General features: G+C 54.9%; 1 protein-coding gene across 8 annotated transcripts in view; it reads left to right on the top strand.

The window, feature by feature from the left end:
* RIPOR3 (RIPOR family member 3) overlaps nucleotides 1-13,134 on the top strand; it is a 74,246-nt gene that overhangs the window by 14,577 nt on the left and 46,535 nt on the right. Inside the window, exon 1 of one of the 8 annotated variants that reach the window (XM_046678737.1) lies at nucleotides 5,028-5,659. The exons of the other annotated variants lie outside the window; for them this stretch is intronic. The gene's annotated coding sequence lies outside the window, so the exon portion shown is untranslated. Of the gene's footprint in view, nucleotides 1-5,027; nucleotides 5,660-13,134 lie in introns of those variants that run through there. 8 annotated transcript variants of the gene reach the window in all.

The raw sequence follows: 13,134 nt of genomic DNA, 5'->3' as shown, positions 1-13,134 counted from the left end.
GAACCTTCTCCTAGGGCCCGTCCCTCAGGGCAATTGGGGGGCCAGTGCTGATGCTGGTTGTCACCCAGGTTGGGCAGCCGTGTACCCAGCATCCAAGAAGCTGTGGGGTCAGCTGAAGTGGGGGGCACCCAGGAGGAAGGCCGGGGCTACCCCCAAACCACGCCCCACTACAGGGGAGTTGCCCGTGGGCTGGCAACCGGTCTCTCCGCCTGTGGACATCAAGGATCTGGTTCACATCGCCACCTTAGGACGGAGGAAGGATAGACAATGGCCATGTGGCCCTTCTGCTCAGGTGGCTCCTACTCCGCATGAGAGGGGGGCCAGACGTGCACCTCTGCGGGCACGCAAGCCTGCGGTGGTGGGTGGGGAAAGTGTCGAGTCTGAGCACAGCCTCCGGGTCAGAGGTGGGCAGCATGGCAGGTCCAGCTCAGTTTGGGGGTCACGTAGACCTGGGGTGGGGAGCCCTGGACATCCTGATGTTAAGCCTCCCAGGGCCTGTGATGTGCATCCAGGTCGACAGTCTCTGCTGCTGACTCGGAGTCAGGGGTCTGTTACCAGGTGAAGGCTGAGCCTGACCCCTCCCCTTGTCCCCATCACCCCCAGCACGGACTGCCTGGGAGCCGTGGCCAGGCCGTGGTTTTCGTGCCAGCTGGCAGGGGCTCTCCCACAAGCGTCAGTTTCTGGAGCTATCAGTGCTGTGGCCAACGGCTTGTCTGTCTCCACGGCGCCAAGCCCGGACAGCTTTTGGGGAACATATTCCATGATGAAAGGACGGAAGAACCCAGCGTGGGGGTGGCCGAGTGGAGGGCAAAGGATGCTGGGTGTCCTGGCCGTAGGCTGGTCCTCGGAAGCCCCAGGAGGAACTGGCTGGGGCAAAGTGAGGAGGGCCGTAGGGCTTCCCCTGGGGGAGGGACCTTCCCCGGGGACTTGGCCTGTGGCAGCTGCTCAGTGAGGGCTCTTCACAGCCGCATCCTGACTGACCCCTCGGGTTTCATTTCCTGATTCTGTGATCTTCACACTGCTCCAGCCAATGGTCCCATTCATTCAGTCATCCATTCATTCATTTTCTTGGTCCTATCAATGAGCCTATGAGTGGGGAGGTGCTATGACTATGCCCATTTTCAGGTGAGGGTCCACGCATACAGGCTAAGCAAAGGCTCACAGGCCCAGAGCCAATGAGGGGCTGTGCTAGCTGTCTCTTGCTTCATAACACATGACCCCCACGTGTTTGTGACCTCACAGTTGCTGCCGGTTGGGGGCCCAGGCTTGGCTTGGCTGGGTCCCCTGCTTCAGGGTCTCTCAGGCTGCCGTCCGGGTGTTGGGGGCTCCAGTCATTTTGAGTTCAACCGAGGCAGGATCCGTGTCTGAACTCACTCAGTGACGTGGGCGGGATTCAGGCCCTCTGGGTCCTCCGTCCCTAGCCACGTGCGCCTCTGTAGCATGGCGGCTTGCTGGGTCGAAGTGAGCGGGCCAAGAAGGGGTGTATGCACACGTGTGTGTGTGCTCATGTGCATGTGTACAGCGTGGAGTCACTGTCTTCTATAACCTCATCCTGGACGCGGCGCCCCACCACTGTTGCCGTGTTCCATCCGTTAGAAGCACGTCACGGGTCCGCTCACACTCCAAGGAGAGCGTGGGTCTCTGGGGGCCACGTCAGAAGCTGCCCACCCCAGGGGCCGAGCCCGGGTTTGAAGCCAATCGGGGCTACTGCCAAGCCTGTGCCCCACCCCGAGGGAGCCGAGAGAAGAGCTCTTGCCCCCCGGCCGCCACACGCACAGTCAGGACTGACCCTCGCGTTCTCTGACTCTGTGCACATTTACCGAGTGCCCCCTACGTGTCAGACAGGGCTGATGGGGACAGGCGTGGCTCCGCCCACAGGAGTGTCCGTCCTGGTGGCCCACGGGGCTGCGCATTTCCTCACTGTCACACGCGTATGCAGAGAAAATGTCTTTTCTTTATTTCCTGTAACCGATCTGAGATGTCTCACAAACCCATCCTTGGGCAACAAGGAAAAACACCAGATTTAGTCTAATCTGCTCAATTTAATCAGATCCACTCCTTAGGGCTCTAGGTAATGCTAGTCTCAGATCCCGCTGCTCCCCCCTCAGCCCTCGCTAGGACAGCACGGGGTCTGCGTGTCCTGGGCTGTGACGATGATGAGACTCCCCAGTGGAGGCGGGGGTGGGACCCCAGCCACACCTGTTGCCCGCATCGCCGCGCGCCTTTCTGGCGTCTGTGGCCGAAGCTGCAGCTGGAAGGACTCCTGCCCTGGGCCTGGAGCCCTGCCTGACGACCTGCCCCCACGGTGGCTCAGACCCCCTGCTCCACTGCGTCCGGCCGTCCACCGCCAGTCCCTGCTGCCCCTCTGCCCCTCGCCCTAACAACGTGTCCCCCACCTGAGTAGGAACATGCTGAGCCCCATCCTGGACATGGGGGGACACGACGTAGCCAGGGCAGTGGAACATCGGGGCTTCCTTCCTTTCAACCGGCTCCAGGTTCCCCACCCCTAAACGGTGGGTGGTGGTCTCAAGGTGGCTTCCTCCTCCAGCCCCCAGAGGATCAGCGCACACTCCTGCCTTTGGGGCCGACTCTCCTTATATAAAAACACCAACAAATGGAAGCAGCTGACATGTGGCATGGAGTCTCTTCTAGGCACTTCACATGTTAACTCATTTCATACTCACAGCAACGCAGGAGGAGGTACTCTTAGTCTCATTTTACAGACAAGAAAACTCAGGCACAGAGAAGTGAACTAACTTGCTCATGGTCACACAGCTAGTAAGTGGCGGAGCTGGGATTTGAACCCAGGTAGCCCCTGAGTCCATACCCTTCACCACTGCCCTCCTCCAAGCCATGGGCCTCTCCGGGCGGAAGCTGAGGGGAAGGGCAGGGGGATGTTCTCCCTTCTTCTGTGCGATGCTCCTTCTGCCACAGACAGCAAGCCTAGGGTCATGGGTGGAGGGAGATGTCTACTTTCTGGACAATTTGGGGAAGTTCTGTGTCCCTGCTATGTTAATTGGAGGCTAAAGGACTTTTTAAAAATGTTTTCTCAGGGCCGGTGTGGTGGCGTAGTGGTTAAGTTTGCGGTTTGCAGGTTCGCATCCCGGGTGTGGACGTGGTACCGGTTGTCAAGCCATGCTGTGGTGGCGTCCCACATATAAAGGAGAGGAAGATGGGCACAGATGTTAGCTCAGGGCCAGTCTTCCTCAGCAAAAAACAAAAAGTGAGTGTTCTCATGGTGGTGGCTTTTCCGTCTCCTGTGTGGTGGCAAAATCTCTCTTGATGATGAGAAGCTGAACACGGCCTGGTCCTGCTCTGTATCCTCTGCACAAATCCACGCCTTCTCCAGGCAGAGGGATGTCTGAGGAGCTGGCGGGGAGGGGCTGCTTACCAGAAAGGCAGAGAGGGAAGCACAGGAATCGTTTTCAAACTGTCGCCTTTACAGAAACTATCCTGGACTTCGTTAGTGGCGGTTGTGTGAATGTGCTGCGGGAGACACTCCCGGGCGATGGAGTGTGGAACCGTCCTCCCATTCCAGTCCAGCGGCCATGACAAAGTCCCACGGACTCGGCGTCAGAGCCTCCATCACAGCTCAGTCTCTGTCAACAGACTCTGGGACCTGGGCAGAGGCCCAGCTCAGTTTCCCCATTTGGGGAAGAAAGAGATGAATCTGTCACTCTGAAAAGATGAAGCAGATGGTGTGCTGAAGAGGGTGAGAGTCACACTAGGGTGGCGGGGGCGAGCAGGTGCTGACCCCATGGTGGAAGGAGGCAGAAGATCTGAGAGCATCCCAGACACGCTGCTTCTCCGACCTCCTGCCTCCTCACCCCTGTCCAAGCCGGTCTAAGTGAGAGCGAAACGATTGCTGATACTCTAACTACCACTTACGACGTCAGGCACTGCGCAAACATCATCACTTCGGGTTCTCAGAAACGGCCCTGCGCAGTGGGGAGTATTATTACCCCATTTCACAGAAGGGAAAGCTGAGGCTCAGAGAGGTTAAGCACCTTTGCACAACGACACAGTGAGCATGTGGCAGGCTATGATTTGTCCCCAGGTCTCCCTGAGTCCCTGGCCTGCGCCATCGTCCCGCTGCTGCTGTGCCTTTCAGGCTCCTGGTTGGGGGAAGAGAAGAATTTGCCCCCGAAAAAGCTTCAAGAGCCAGACTCCAGAAGTGCCCAGAGCTGTTAGTTCCGTGTCATGGTCCACGCCCCCCCGGCTGGGAAGGAGCCAGGCCGGTCAGGTCGAGTGGCCGTGAGGACATGTTAAGAACTTCCAGCAGAGACCCAGTTTTGCAATGTTCTAGGACGAGGCAGGGAGGTTTCCTCTGGGGACGGGGCGGAGGCTCCAGTCCCTTTAACCGGAGGAGCCGGGGGTGGAGGGTGTCACATTTGCTAGCTGATGGTTAATGTTCCCTCCCGGGGGTATTTGTGATTTACGCCAATGTTTTCAAACAAAATCCAACCAAGCCAGACTCAGTGCCCCAGGAAGCTAAGGAAAAAGCATTCATGGAAACTGTGTTTTGGGGCGAATAGAAGGATATGCCAGACTACTTGCCCCCTTTTGACTTTACTCATCCAAAGCAGAGGCCGTCTTATCACAGAGAAGCCCAGGAGGGGTCTCCCAGGCTTCCACAGTTGAAGACGTTGGTGACCTTTCTCTGCGTTCTAGGCCTCTTGTCTTGGTTGGATGGAAGAAAAAAACAAAAACAAGCCTCCAGATGTTCTCCCTGTCACGTTAGCCAAATGCTTGTTTGGTTCCATCCTGCGGCCTGACTGGGAAAAGAAAGAATGTGCGCTAGGACTGTTTGCATTACAAGTGACCAAACCAATGCATACTGGCTTAAACCAGAAAGAGAATCCATTGACTCACATAATTTAAAGCCTAGGATTAGGCTTAGCTGCAGGTATGGCTGGATCCAGCAGGGTGGGTGGGGGTGGGGCATCCTAGGGCTGATTTTCAGTGCCCCCGGCCTGGAGGAGATTTCCTTGGCTGAGGCCGGCACAGAGGCTGTAAGGATGTGGCGGTCTGAATGGGCCTCTGTGGTGTGCACGAAAAAGTGGGAAAGGACAATTCACCAGGAGACACCTATGGTGCTGTTAGATGAAAGGTCACATTGACAGAGAGATCTCCTTCAGTTTTGTGTGGTCCAATGAGATCTTAAGAATCTAAGCCATTTCCAGCTTTGAGGAGCCTTAGCATCTGGGTTGGGGTGGCAAGTATGTGACGCCAGACATATGTTCTTCCCCATCCTTAGTTCATGGCAGGCGTGGCTAATTGATCACAGCACCCTCTCCTAGTGAGCCCAGACACAGCCTCAGAATCCATCTCAACACAAGACCGGAAGCAGCCCGTATGCAACCAGCCGGTGTGAGAACAGGGGCCGGAGCCTATTTGCAGTTTCTGTTCTAAAGCGACGGGGCTCCAGGGACCGGAGTTCTGAGAGCTGCAGTGACTCGCCCGGGGTTGTGCGGGGACTCGGCGACCGACCCCTCCCAGCCTCGGCCAGCCTCCTTTCCTGTGGGATCCTGCCCGAAGCGAGCGCGGAGAGGTCTGTCCCTCAGGGCTTTCCCACTCCGGACAGCTGCTGCACATGCAGAAGGGGCAGACTTGAGGTCAGAGGGCAGCCAGAAAGCTCGGCCGCTGACCGGCTCTCACAGTGAGTAGTGCCCGGAGCTGAGCGCGGCCCGTGGGCAGACGGGCAGGGGGCTCGGGGGGCCCCCGGTCAGACAGTTTGTCCGTCCACAGGGACCTCTGGGGTCTTCCTGGTGCCCTACCTTACACACAATAAAACTCCCGCTCGGCATCTCAAATGGGAGGGGGCTGAGGTCACTCCCTTCTGGGGACGGGTCCGAGTGGTCCCGAGGGAGGACAAAGGGCTGGCAACCCATCCAGGGAAGCCGGGAAGCGGAGCTGGGTCCCGATGTGGCTCTTATCCTCCCAGCTCAGCCTCACCCCGTCAGAAGGGGAGAAGAGGTGTCAAAGGACCAGCTGATTATTGTCTGTGGGAAGGGACCGCCCTGACCCCAAGGCGCCTGTTGTGGTGTACGTGACATGAAGTTAATAATTTTAGCGGGCTGGTGCTGGGCTCACGATGTGCTGCTCAGAGCGACAGGCTTTGTCTGCATCCTCTTAACTCAGATTCTCGAGACAGTCTGAGCAGTGGGCGGAGTGGTTCCCGGGAGCGGCGGCTGACCCGAGGCTCGGAGAGTGGGGCAGGACGCCCGCAGCTGCCCCGCGAGGGTGGCGGCCCGGATCAGCTCCGCCCGACCCGAGTCCCGATCGAGCGGCGCTCCGTGGGCTGGAGGACCGAGAGGAGGACCGGGCGGCCTGTGAGAGGCCCTGAGAACCCTTAGGGACGAGGCACGGCAGCAACGTCCGAGGTGCCGGGTGGGATCCGAGCAGCACGCGGTCCTTCCAGAAAGCGCAGGGTGTGCCCCTGGGACAACGGCACGAGACAAGGCTGAACAACCGCAACGAATGCCCGTCCGACTCCCCCAGCCGAGCTCGTGGCCCACAGCAGGCACAGTCAGCGGTTTCAAACCTCCCATCTACAACAAGCCCCTCATCGTACAGGGGAGGAAACCGAGGCTCAGAAGGGAGAAGCCACTTTCCCTACGTCACACAGCCCGTGAGCAGTGGGGCCAGGACTTGAATCCGCGTCGTGGTCCCGCTTCGGCTGACTCCCCGGGGGCCCATGAGAAACAGCAGGACCCGAATGGTGGAAGGCAGCTGTGGGCCATCCGAGCGGAGGGTCTGGGTGGACCCCGGAGGGAGAAACACCTAGGGGTCCTCTGCCTGGTGCCCCTGGGATGGCAGTGATCGTGGCAGCACCTGTGACGTCTGCCCCTGGGCTCAAACCCAGGCCCCGTGGCTGGCACTTAAGAATCACCCAGCTTCACAGATGTGGCCAATTATTATTGCTTATTTATTTCCTTTTGGAAATTTACTTTGAATGCCTGTTGGCTCTCCCCTTCTTCAGGGGCGCTGGTCCTAATCCAGGCAGCCTTGTCTGACGACAGAAGCAGACGCTCCCAGGTGGGCTGGACGCTCCCCGCCTCCGGACGGTCTGGCAGAGGCTAGTGGGAGAGTCCGGTTTGCAGCTAATCCTTTTCCTCATCAGCAGTCAGCTCCTCGGACCCCCGAGGGACGTCTGGAGGGGCTGCTGATGGTGGAACCAGCTGGAAGGGAAATGCGAGGGCAGATGTGGCCGCAGCACAAGGCCGGCGGTTGGCGGGGCCTCACTGCAGTGGAGCAGACAGGGAGCTGCACTCGGAGCCCATCAGATGCAGGTTCAAATCCCACGGGCTCCGCTCGCTGCTGAGCCCCTTCACCTCGATGGGACTCAGTTTACCCTGGTTGTGCCCCAAGCACTGGTCCCTGCCCTCGAGTGAATGCTATCTGTCCCCATTGTTGGCTGAACACACTGTGGGGCCGAGGGAACGGAAGACAGCTTTCTGCCGGGTCGCAGCCTGCCCCTTCTCTCCCAGGCCCCTGACCTGCCCTTCGGCCTCCCGAGTCCCTGGCTTCACCCTTTGTCCGAACGGCCGAGAGATTCTGATAACAGCCACTCCGAGGCTGAGGGAGGTCGTCCCGAGGACAGCGTGTTCCTGCAGCCGCGTCCTAACCTCTTTCCCGTCCTCCCAGGGCTTCAGACCAGGACAGGGAACTTGTCACTGGGATGTGCAGGGACACTGCTTTGAATCCCAGACTCCCAAACGGCTTCTGCCCTTTTTTGGTTTTGATGTGGTCTCTTTGGGTTCTGTGGATCATAAATCTACTCCAACAATTTCAGGTAGAAAAGGGATCCATTGGAAGGTTATAGAGATGTTTCTTTTGGTCATAAAACAATAAACATTAAAAACCCCAGGAAACCCAGTAAAACTAATTTGAAGAAAGAAGATTTGTTGGCTCATGTAATAGCAAAGTCCAGTGGTAGGCTGGCTTTCAGGTGAAGTTTGATCCAGCCACTCAACACTATGCCTGGAATCCAGAGTCCCACAGCACCTACCCCTCTTCCACATACATCTGTGTGCATGTGCCCCCAGAACGGCCACCTGAGCTCTAAATATCCATGACCTTTCAGCTCAAGTATCTGCACCAACAGGAATGTTCTTCTGTGTCTCTTGATTTGCATTCCTGAAGGAGGGCTCTGATGTCCAGGCTCATCCTTTTGGGCCAAGCATCAGAAGTCTTATGTTTCTGGCCAGTGGGTAGATGGTTTCTTCTGAGTCCAGCGTCCAAGGCTTGTTCAGTCATTGGTAGTCAGACCATTAGGGTCACGTGTCCACGCCACCTCAGTGGAGGCAGGATGTCTGAGAAGGAGTCATGGATCAGGCAGCCACCAGGGGCAACGTCCCCAAAGACCCTTCAGACAAAGGCCTGGAGACTATCTGAAGGGTCCTATTTTGTTCTTAATTAGTAATTTTAGGAAAATTTCTAATTTGGTTCTGGTTAGGAATTTTTTGCCTCGCTATTTCCTGAGGCTCTGTTTCTGGTTCATTCAGGAGGAGAAATTCAGATTCGGGTTCAAGAAACGGTTTTAATCACTGTCCCCGGGAAACCAGTCCACACCCACGTGTGTCGACGGCCAGCGAGCCCAGGATCGTCCCAGACGGCCGCTCACGGCAGCGGGACCACTGCTGCAAACAGACTCTGCGTGCCTGCGTTACTTCATACCAGGAAAAAGGCTCGAGCCTCCAAACAATGCACCCACAGTCATCCGTTAGGCTGGAAGAACTTGTTTGGCCAAATTTAGAACCCGCAAGAAGGTCAGAGAATAAATTTAGGCCTGAACTCTGAACCTTGAGGGCTGGCAGCTCCCTCTGGCTCTGCGTCCTTGCTGGCTTCGCATGCTGCGCTGAGCTTGTTAGGATTTTCCCTCTCACTGCTATGTCCGCAGAACTCTTGCAGGATACCGTGGCCTTTAGGGGTATGACCTGGCGTCTAAGCCTGTCTCTACTGCTTAGAAGCTGTGTGTCTCTGGGAATATGTTTAACCTCTCTGAGCTTTAGTTTCATCATTTTTTAAAGAAGAGGGGAGGATTATAATAATATCCACCTCATAGGATGTAATGAAGATTAAGTTTTTTTTATTGTGGTAAAATATACATAACATAAAAGTTACCATTTTAATCTTTTAAGTGTGCAGTTCTGTGGGATCGAGTATATTCAGACTGTTGTGAAATCATCACCACCATCCATTTCCAGAACTTTTTCATCTCCCTCAACTGAGGCTCTGTCCTCATGAGACCATAACTCGTCATTCTCCGCTCCCCAGCCCGTGGCAACCACCATCTGCTTTCTGTCTCCACGAGTTCGACTGTTCTAGGAACCTCACATGAGATGACTCAAATATGGGGCCGGCCCTGCGGCTGAGTGAAGTTCACGTGCTCCACTTTGGCGGCCCAGGGTATCACCGGTTCAGATCCTGGGCGTGGACACGGCACTGCTCATCAGACCATGCTGAGGCAGTGTCCCACGTGTCACAACTAGAAGGACCCACAATTAAAATATGCAACTATGTACTGGGGGGATTTGGGGAGGAAAAGTAGAAAAAAAAAAGAAGAAGCTTGGCAACGGTTGTTAGCCCAGGTGCCAATCTTTAAAAAAAAAAAAAAAAATGATGAATCAAACAATACTTGTCTTTTTGTGACTAGCATCCTTCACTTGGCATAATGTCAAGGTCATCCGTGTTGTAGCACGTGTCAGAATTTCCTTCTTCTTTAAAGCCAGATAATATTCCATCGTATGTAGACGCTGCCATTTGTTTAATCATTCTTCTGTCCCTGGTCACCTGGGTGGCTTCTGCCTCTGGCTGTCGTGAATAGCGCAGCCGTGAACATGGGTGAGCAAATAGCCGATCAAGCCCCTGCGTTCGCTTCTCCCCAGGAGTGTGCTTAAGAGATATTCCGGAGAGCCCTCAGCCCGTGCTCGTACGTAGCAAAAGTTCAACCTATTGTAACTAATAGAACCAGTGTTAGAAAGATAGTGGGTAAACTTGTTTAAAACTCGGATTAAAGAGCGAGGTGTCGTTTTTGCCCGTGAAATTAGCAACAGCTATGAGCTGATGGCCCTGGCCGCAGCTGGGGGTGGTGAGAGGGTCCCTCACACGCATCCGTGGGGCATCTCTCTGGAAAGCGACTCTGTCTGGAAAGCGACTTGAAGGACTAAAAAGGATATAGTGAGGCTTTTGGAGGTGCTCATATCATTGGACCGAATAATTCCATTTCTGAGAATCCATCCTAAAGCCAGAAGCTGAAATGCAAACCCAGAGTTGAGTCTGCAGAAGTCGGTGCCGGCCGTCTTCGTGACATTGTGGAAGCAACCCTATTTCCTCCCGCAGGGAGCAGTTAGGAAATAACGTCGGCGCAGCCTTGCAAGGGGATAATTTGCAGTCCTCAAAGACGCTTATGAGAATAGTGAAATGGGAACATGTATATGCTATCCTGTTTCATGAAAAAGAAGGCATAAAAAGTGTATATGTTTATCCAATAAAGTAGATACCATTTATGGCAAATTTACCATGTGCCAGAAACTCTGCTAAGTTCTGCATGTGCTTTCTCTCCTTTACTCCTCCCAGCAACCCAAAGAGTTGGTTCCATTATTTCTCCATTTTACAGATGATGAGACAGAGGTTCCGAGTGGTGACGGACCTCTGAGTGTCACATAGCCGGCAAGCGACAGAGCCGGGATTCAAACCCAGGGCCCTCTGCTCCAAACAGCGGAAACAAACAGAAAGAACAACTGTGCAGGACAGGCTAATCTTGGCTCCTTGGGAGAGCAGGAGGGAGTTTTACTTTCTTCTTCATACTTGTCTGTGTTTTTTTACCCAAACCAGGGGGGAAAAAAAAGAAGCATATTAGATAAAAAGAGAAAGAAAGAAGCAATTTCCTCTTGTATGGCCACCATTTTTGAAGATAAAACATCCAGGTTTTGTGTCTCATGCCACAAACTCAGTTTGTGTCCATTGTTTTCTGGTTAAAGGACAGCAGAGTGTCCTGGCTGTGTCTTCTGGCTGTTGGCTTAATGACCATGGACACACACACACACGCACACACGCACACGGCCCACGCCGCCCAGGACAGGACAGGACAGGACAGGAGAGAATAACCAGCAACAGCCAAAACTCTGCTGGATCGATGCAGCCTGTTACAGGCGCAGCTTTCCAAAAGGCAGTGCTCAGTGAAATAAATATTTTTCCTGTGAGAAGAGGCTTATGTCGGCGATCTTAACAACCCCCCAATTCATTCCAGATCCGCTCCGAGTGGCTGGCGTCAACGCGCCCATCTTGATGTACTTAGGGTCCCTTAGTAACTGCAGTGTGCCTGTGCGGCTGGCTGGCTTCTCCCGCTCGGCCGTGTGCCGGGGCGCCGGGCAGGAGGGCGAGAAAGAGATTATCTCTTGGAGAATGCTCTCCCCGCTCCTCCTGAGCCCCTACAACTTCTTGGGGTCCCCAACTTTCTTTTCCTGGTGAACCGCCACTGTTGAATCAAAACTGGAGGCTTGAGAATGCAGCTTCTCTTCTTGGCGACGGCCCTGTCCTTTGAGTCCTGGAGACAGTCTGCAGGAAGAACTTGGAGGACTTTGCAAACACAGCACATGAAGAAGCCTGGGTTATCTCAAAAACTGAGAGCGTCAGTAGCTGGCAAAAATTAATTGATTCATTCCTGCATTCATTCATTTACTTGTTCACTCCACAATTGTTTCCTGGGCAGCCCCCACGCCCCGGCCCCGCCAAAGGTAAGATTTGGTGCAAAGCTGGTATAAGCTAGTACAAAGCTACTGGAGATACGGGATTCCTTCCTTCATCCATTCATTCGTTCAGCACACATTTACCCAAGGCCTCGCAGGCGCCGGGCACTTTCTGGGGGCCGGGCCGCTGGCGGTAAACGCCTCCTGGACCTTGCCTTCTCGCTGGGGTGACAGACAAGGAGATGCAGCCAGAGGATATCAGACGGCATTTAAACGCCGAAGAGGGAGACCAGGCCGGGATGAGAGACTGGGAAATGGGGGGCGGGGGCCGTTCCGCTTTTAGATGAGGGGAAAGGACTTATGAGCAGGTGCTGGTGAAGCCGGAACCTGCAGGAGACCAGCGGAAACGACTGAGGAGGCACAGGCGCGAAACAGCAGCGACTCACGGGCATGTCGTTCCCTTTTCAATTATGTTTCAGTCCTGATTGTGCCGATGAGAAAGTCTCTGTTTGTTAATATGTCTTTGACGCCCGGCTGAGACCCACCGAGCTCCGCCTTGACCACAGAGGCTCAGCTGGCGAGCGCGCCCACCTGCACTCGAGCACGGTTTCATGTCCAGTGTGACTATTTTGTGGCTCCTGCATGTGGTATCGTCGATGGCCAATGATGCTGGCTCTTCATTTACAGTCAGCATTAAGGCATCCTTTTTATATACACTGTTTGTTGAAAAGCGAGTTGATTTAAAGAAAAGTATTAAGCAACTTATAATACAGGTGGTACTTGAATATAGGGAACATTGTGAAGGTGGTAAATGAATGAAATTTGGGATACATTAAAATAAGACGTGACCCTTCTCCTCGTGTTGCTCCCAGCCTGGCTCCGGAGATGAAGGCACTCTGTGTGACCCAGCCTGTGATCCCCGCCTCCCTTTAAGGGGCTCTGGAAGGGACGGCGTTCCCTATGGCTCCGATGGACGGATCTGGGAAGGCTGCTCAGGGGAGGAGATGCTGCGGGCAGCCTGAGGGCAGGGGCGGATTTGCACCTGCCGAGGAAGGACCCGCAGAGCATTCCAGGCCGGGGAGAGCAGCATAAGCCAGGGCAGAGCGGGTGGGAAGATGAGGAAAATCAGCCCGGCCTCGTGTGCACCGGCACCGAGCAGAGTGGCTGCGGGAGGCAGGCCCCAGGGAGACGACCCCAACTTCCTATCGTCCAGGACTAATCCTAACACGAATTCTAAAACTTCCACTTACTGGGCACGGCTTTCTCGCATTTTCTGATGTGATCCCCGCAGACCTGCGAGGTCGCAGTGTGGCTGCAGTCCTGTCCTACAGACGGGGAGCTGGCGGCCCAGACCTGTGCAAGGTCGCACAGCCAGGAAGTAGCAGTCAGCACTTTTCTTTTAATCTATTTTTTTATTGAGATATAACTCACATGCCATACA

Source organism: Equus quagga, chromosome 12 (genome assembly GCF_021613505.1).
Source record: "Equus quagga isolate Etosha38 chromosome 12, UCLA_HA_Equagga_1.0, whole genome shotgun sequence".
Lineage (NCBI taxonomy): Eukaryota > Metazoa > Chordata > Mammalia > Perissodactyla > Equidae > Equus > Equus quagga.
Note: the sequence above shows the minus strand (reverse complement) of the source record. Positions and strands in the feature narration are given on the sequence as shown.